Raw genomic sequence first — 7,550 nt, 5'->3', positions numbered from 1 at the left:
AAGTTGGGATATTTTTTTTATATATGGCAAAAGTTGGGGCATTTTTTTATTCTCTCTTCTTAAGTATATAATTAGTATACATGCTTTGCAATTATACTCTAAATACTGTTTGAGCAGCAAAATTCATTTCACTTCCTACTCACAAGCAAATGCACGGCAGCCACGCCACGCCAGGCCCCGCCACGCCAGTATTTGTCTTCGAGCATTACCAAAGAGCGATGATCTTCGACTGAATCAAACACCACTTGAGTAGTATGCTATTCCGTTGATTCTTCTGCGTCGTTGTTGACATGGGCCGGAGACTAGCATGAAGCTGGCCGAAACGCAGAGCATGAAAGTTTCCAGGGAGCGCTAAGCTAATTTTTGTATAAGATTAAAAGAGTACAAAACACTTTAATGAGTGCATAGAGGAAGTGTTGGCTCATAGAGGAAGCGTTGGCTCGTAGTGTGCGCAAAAACAAATACAGAGAGGGTAGGTATAAATGCCGCCCTAGGACTCGTAACCCGACTCCTTCTGAGAAATCAGCATCATTACAGCTGCCGATAAAAGGGGTATCCAATGTACATGCTTTACTATCTATAATAATAAATCCAGGTTAACTAACTAACTAACCGTGAAAGGCTACGTCATCTTTTGGTGTGACCATTACTTCAATCTTTCATCCACAACTGATCAGTAAACTATATGATGAGGCGTCGCCATGGTACTTTTGAGCTACGCTCAGCGTCCGAAGGATATTTATGTGATGCATTGAAAGAGGGCGATGTTCACTACACTCCCTCAAACACAACACACACGCTCGTGAGACGAGGAAGGAATATTCGATGTGGAGGGAGAAGGACAGCCCCAACTTGGAGTAAGAAGAACGGCTTAAGGTTTTGGAGTCAGATGGCAACTAAATAGAAATCATAAACGGTTTCTAGAGCTAAATGCAACCCCCCCGGATCCCTAGAAGTTTCACGAAGACGACCCACTTTCGCTGCAAATTATGAGGCTTTGCTGCTGTACCCAGCCAAATCACAGAAAAGCTCGATCCAACTGCATCCGCCTCGTCCAAAAAAAGCTTGAGAACATGTTCACGATGTGCAACAGAAGCACGTTGTACTTTTTCGTGAATATTTATTTGGGTCGATAATTACGACTAAACTGAAATCTTACAGAATTTAATGTGCACTGAGGCTAAATATCAATTCAAGCTTATGAAACATCTTGGGTGTACGGAACTTGAATTTCCGAAAGCTTGAACTTAAACCTTTGTAAAAAATCCAGTCGATGTGACTGGTCTATGCCACCGACATCAAAGGACAGAGGCACGTCGGTCTCTCCGCCGGCCCAAATTCCCAAGTAGAAAGCAAGATTGTGTTTCACACATAATGTTTATGACTTCGAAAAAGACGTTAAAATGCATGTGGAAACACCATACTGAAATTTTATATTTCATAAGCTCTCATAAATGTATCCTTGATTCTTGTCTTAAGGCCCATGTATTTCCCATCATATGACCTTTCGATACTTAAAGGCGCTTACCTACGCGTGAGCACTGCACACCGCGTCCGTTAATCGAAGCGTAGGACCGGCTATGAAGCTGACGATGAGGTGCAAAAGAAATGGACCTAGGTCAGCAAGATCGTCCTGCACGCCTGCAAGCAGAACACGTGGCAGCTTGAACATGGTTGCGAATAAATATATCACGTCGTAACTATGCATTTGGTCGATCTAGCCAACAAAAACGGTTCACCGCGATTTTGCTTAGCCATAAATTATGAACATAAAGTTCAGTGCGCGAGCTAAATGAACGCGCGAATTTCTCCCCGCAAGTGCTTCCTGCTGAGGTCCCAACATCCCAGCAGTACCCATTACTGCTCGATCAACAACTGCTACGGTATATGGTGCGTCTATGAAGAACATATATTTGGTACGGCGCCGAATGATAGTGCCGATGGAGGATTGAAGAAAAAATTCTAGCACTATGTGCAGAAGGCTCGTCGCCTCATCATTTTGCAATATTTCAAGCCAGTTTGAGAAAATGTTCGTCCAATTAAATATTTACTTTGCAAAGCTTATTGTGCGACGTCGACGTTAAGGCGGGACTCGCCACCTCCTCCCAGCTAATACTGAATAGGCGAAGCCCATACTTAAGATCCTACTATCCATGCGACGGGCTGCCAACGCTCTTTGCATAAAGGAAGCTAAGCTAAGGCCACCGACCTTACGTTCTCTTCAAGAACCAGTGCGAGTGCAGCAGATCGCAATCCGCTGCTTCCAAGAATATTTAAAATCTTAACCTAGGTAAAGTGACTCTTCAGTTCAAAATTGAAACGGTATTTGACTGTTTTAGTTGCGGCAGAGCCGCCAAATATTTACAACCCTAGGGTTTCCTAATTAACATTGTAACACCTAATTGATATAGTAAAACGTAATTAATGTAGTAAAACCTGATTAATATGTATTACTACTGGCAATTATGCCACGTGGTGGCCTACCCTACGGTGTAGCCACACCACTGTGTGATTACACCAACTTGTGTACTCCACACCTATGTACGGTCACACCATCTTGTGCGACCGCTTTTTTATACAAGGGTACATGTAAACTCGATAAACAGCCCTCCATTCAATTGTGGATATCCACCATTCACATTAAACTGTCGCCTCATACGAGGCTCGCGTGTCTGAAACTTCGTTATATTCTTAAGAACAACCTTAAACACTCCCCGCTTAATGAGCCCTGTGTCTACGACACGCAAAACAGCCAGTCCGAGGGCGCCTGCGGGCAAAGCCCTTCTGCTTCTTATACACAGGGTGCATCTCCGGGCAGTACGTCCGTGGCTTCGCGGTAAGCGCATCACAAGCCCTTGGCAACCGAGCGTAACACACCACACCCACCCCGGGCGACGGATTTCCTCGCCGACGAGTTGGAGGATGTCAACTACGAGTTGGATACTCCCTTCCCAGCATGGGAAGACAAGGAGGATGAGGTGCGCCAACGGCGTGAGCCCAGCTCGAACCTCGCGTACATTGTGTCTGTTCCCCAACCTCTCGGCTTCTGGGAAGTGTTTGTAGCAACAATCACCTGGTCGAGGCACAGGAGCAGCAGTTGAAGGCTGTCCACAGGGCAGCTCTCATGCACTCGTGTCCACGTTCGGCCATAAACCCTCGTGCGGAGTACGGCTTCCGCTCGGCAGATCCCGCTACTGAAGCAAAACTCCCGATCACTCGATCATTAGGCGTCTACGTAGTCTGACCCCGACCACTCAACAAGCTGAGCTTAATCAGCGGAGAGCTCTCCGAGCTCGCTTTTTGGTACCACAAGTAATCCCAATGGATCGATACCGCGCTCGACTTCGAGCTTAAAAGGGAGGCGCTCCTGTACCCGCAATGCGTACTATTCCTGTGGTGTTCGCCTATCAAAACCGCTGCAGATGATGAGGAGTGGTTTAAGCGATGGGTGCAGCGGAACCGAAAACGTTTCTCGCTGTCTGCCTTACAGCGAAGCCTCAAGGAAGTGGACGTGCGGATAGAGCGCCATTATCGATTTGATTTTGCCAAACTCAAGGCGCAACGCCGTCTTCCTGCGTACTGTCGCCTTGCGACATATCGAATCATCCATCACGCTCCCACGAGCTCTGTGGCATTTCACACGAGTAGTTACGACCCCAGCAGCTCAAAGCCATATCTTGAGCTCAGCCCATGGTCCTCCGGCTTCCCGGGCTACTGCCGAGAAGTTCGGGGCGCACAACGACGCGAAGCGTTATGATCCTTCTGATTATAAACGTCACGACCTCTAGGAAGTCTTTCCGAGGTGGCACCTCAAAATCCCATAAGTTCTCGGAGTCTGGGTATCCACACCACTTCGCAAGATATTGATTTAAACCCTGTCGACGACGTCGACCCACGAGGCGCTCTACGTGGTAGTGGACGCCACCATCCTCATCGAGAAGAGTCGATGGCGGGCGATGACGACTTGGTCGATCGCCGTTTGGTCATGGCAATGATCTTCGTGCTCTCGAGGACAAAGTCCTCGTCAACGGCATTCCGCCGAGCATCTTGCCGAGGTCGCCTACACCGCTGTGCGGAAGACCTCGAGTGCCTGGAGCACTTTGCGCACCACGTTAAGGGTTATCGTGCTCTGTCGGAGGTACTCTTAACTGTCAAGCAGACGAATACGCACTTTGTGCGACGGTGGAGCGCGTTGCGCCGATGGAACCGAAAATCGTTGCACTATGTGTTCAGAACCAGTCGCTGGCTCAGCTTTTAGGTGGCCGAACGCCTTTGGGCGCTGCCTTGGCGCCAACGCTTCCACGTTCACTTGAACCGGATCCCGGTTGGGCTTCAATTAGATTCCATAAAACACCGGGTGGGCGCGCATCCTTCTAGGAATATTCAGCGTGTACGCAAGGTCTCGCTTGGCCACGATCTTAAAAGGTCCAATAAACCGTTGACGGAGAATTTCTTAAAGACAGCAGGTAATGCATGTGTAGGAAGGCTTTTAGCATTTAATAACACCAGGTCTCCGACCTTAAAGATCTCATTTCTGCTTCTTTCATCTGCATTTGGCTTCCAGCCGTCGCATCGCGAACGCGTCGTAGGCGCTCAGTCTGGTAGACAGGAAGTCATCAACTTCTATACGGACAGTGAGGGGGCTGACATCAGCTAGTTCAGCTATTCCTCCCCCGCCAAGCCCTGAGCCATGGGATGGCGGCGTCAGTGAGACGCGAGTATAAACAAGCCCTTTCGCGTAGAACGGCGTATAGCCGGTGTATTGTTCAGAGTAAACTCTACGATTGACAGCATGGCGCGCTAGCGTTTCGGCATTTCAGCGCAGACCTGCGAAGAGCGTCTATAAGAACGCGATTCGCGCACTCAGTTTGATCATGGGTCTGCGGATGGCCCGCTATTGACATAGTCTACTTGGTGCCCAGCACCCTGTAGAGTGTAGACCAAAACTTCCCAGTGAGGCGCGGGTCTCTATCAGAGACAATTGACTTCGAAAGTCCATGTTGTCGAAAGACACGATTGTCAAACAATGTCGCTGGACCCACACCGTTGATGATGCTCGGCTCTACCGCAAGATGAGACATCTTGCTCAAACCGTCCACAAAGACCACTACACCCGTGTGTGTCAAACACAAAGTCCATACTCATAGACTGCCAACAACCGGAGGGTACCGGCAAACTGGCCAGCGGCACCGCCGCATTCGGAGAGGTTCTCACCCTTCGACATGTCTCACACGCGCGCACATATGTGCCCGTCTATTTGTATTGCTGGGGCCACCAATAGTGGCATCTCACCGAGCTTTGCGTCCCCTCACGACCGAGATGTGGGGTGTCGTGGTCCTTATCGAGGATACGGTAATTCAAATCCTAATTTAAATCCTAATTCAAATCCTCATCGCGAGTAACTAAAATTCGTGGCGTATCTGCCGTGCTATAGTACAACAACCCGTTATTCAACGAAGTCACCGTTCGCGCAATCACGCCGACAATTTCTTGTCCGAGTCTCCGGAATGCTTGCTCCCGAGAGCCTGTAACGCGTCACACACATACCATCACCCGCGTATGTGGCGCAGATCAAAACCATCACTGATGACGTACATCTGCAAGCTCATAATCTACACACATCCCATCACCCGCATACGCGGTACGGTTCAAATCCGTCACAGATGACGTTACAACTGTAACATGAGCAAGCTCATAGTCTGGTCTGCGTTACAACACATCGGCCAAGGCATTCTGCTTTCCTGGCTTACACTTCACTTCGAAGTTTTCTTTTGCAAAGAATGGGAGCCACCTGGCCATCCTCTGCGAGAGGTGAGGCGATTGAGTCGCAGTGCATAACGAAGCATGGTCTGTGTAGATCACAAACGGCTTGGAGCCAAGCAGGTGCACTCAGAAATTGACAAGTGCATATTTGTCGCAAGTAATAGCTTGTCGTGGACTGGATAGTTCTTCTCCGCAGCACTAAGCTGGCGAGATTCGAACGCGATCACTCGATCTTGCCCCTTGGCGTCTGCTTGCAGCAGGGCACAGCCGATGGCAAAGTGTGAAGCGTCACAGACGACACTAAAAGGACGACCAGGGTCCGGCAACGCCAGTATGGTGCATGAAGGAAACTGTCTTTGACCGTGTCAAAAGCCTCTCGATGCTCGGTGTCCCAATACCTTTCCGTATCCTTCTTGGCCATGCCACTTCCGCATAATTCGTGCTATACTTGTGCAAGTAGTTGATGAGACCAAACCACTTGCGCAAGTCCTTTTGGTTCTTTAGAACCGGCCAGTCCACAATGTCCTTGAATTCAGCGGGATCCGCTATAAGGCCACGCTTCCCAACGAAGCACCATAAAAGAGAATTTCTTCTGCGCCAAAGATGCACTTATCGGCATTGGGACACAGCTTATTCGTGCACATGCACTCGAGTACCGATCTCAAATGGATGATTTGGTTTCTCTCAACAGTCCTTCCGTGCCCCCACGACTGTGGACGATGATGTCGTCGAAGTTTGTTTGTGCATACACCCAATGGGGCCTGAACAACTTTATCACAAGGCGATTAATGTTGCTGAGTGCATTTGACAACCCTTGGGACATCACTAGCCACTCTCAGAACATGCCGCTCGCAGTACTCACCGCTGTCACCGGAATATCACTAACTCTCACGAGCAATTGGTCATAACCATCGACCAAGTCAAGTGCGCTGTACTTGAACAGCCAGCAATATAGTTCTGGAGGACATCCTTCCTAGAAATCGGCGTCTGTGCCGGAATGGTGGCAGCGTTTGGGTTATTGTTAGCGTGAGGGATACGCCAATTGCCGCTCGGTTTCTGGACACAAAACTAAGCTGTAGAATGTTGTGCCATTTTTTTAGTCAAAAAGATGCGGCTGAAGTTATGGGAAGACTTAACTTCACGCATCATTCCTGCGTCGTGCTTTGCTCGGGAGGCGTCAATAACGTCACACTATCTTTGGGCAGGGGCCATTAGCGTGTTACGCAGTATTTGGTTTTCGGAACCAGGTCAATCACATGACGCACACCTCGATTCGGAGTTAGGACCGACGGCGGGTCTTTGGAGACGACGTCTTGAAGTTCTTTTACCAAAGGATGGTACGGATCCGAGGGATCCTTTAGAGTCGACTATCCAATTTGTGCGTTCAGCACTCTCTTAGAGTCCTTCAGGACAGTTTCATCGAGCAGCGACGACAAATTTATATCCTCGTTCGGTTTTATAATGACCACCTCGGCTAAATTGCCTGCCTTCAAGGCACCGCCGAATTCTTCGAAGGATACAAGCTCAAGAAAAGCATCCACCGTGGATATAGCCTGGGTGACGTCCCCGTCATATCGTTGACGACGGTGTATAGCTGAGTGCTATTGTCTACGGTAGACACATGCTAGGTCAGGGTCGACGCATTGCGTCTTGCAGATAGCATACGGCACCACCGTCACCTCTCTATAGAGACTTTACGTTTCATCGGGACCAGTCGAAACACGTACTCGGCGTCGTCCAGTGCCCTCACTCCCTGCATCATTGGAGCCTTGATGTTATTAACAACG

This window comes from Plasmopara halstedii (assembly GCF_900000015.1).
Source record: "Plasmopara halstedii genome assembly, contig: Scaffold_3060, whole genome shotgun sequence".
Classification (NCBI taxonomy): domain Eukaryota; phylum Oomycota; class Peronosporomycetes; order Peronosporales; family Peronosporaceae; genus Plasmopara; species Plasmopara halstedii.
Note: the sequence above shows the minus strand (reverse complement) of the source record.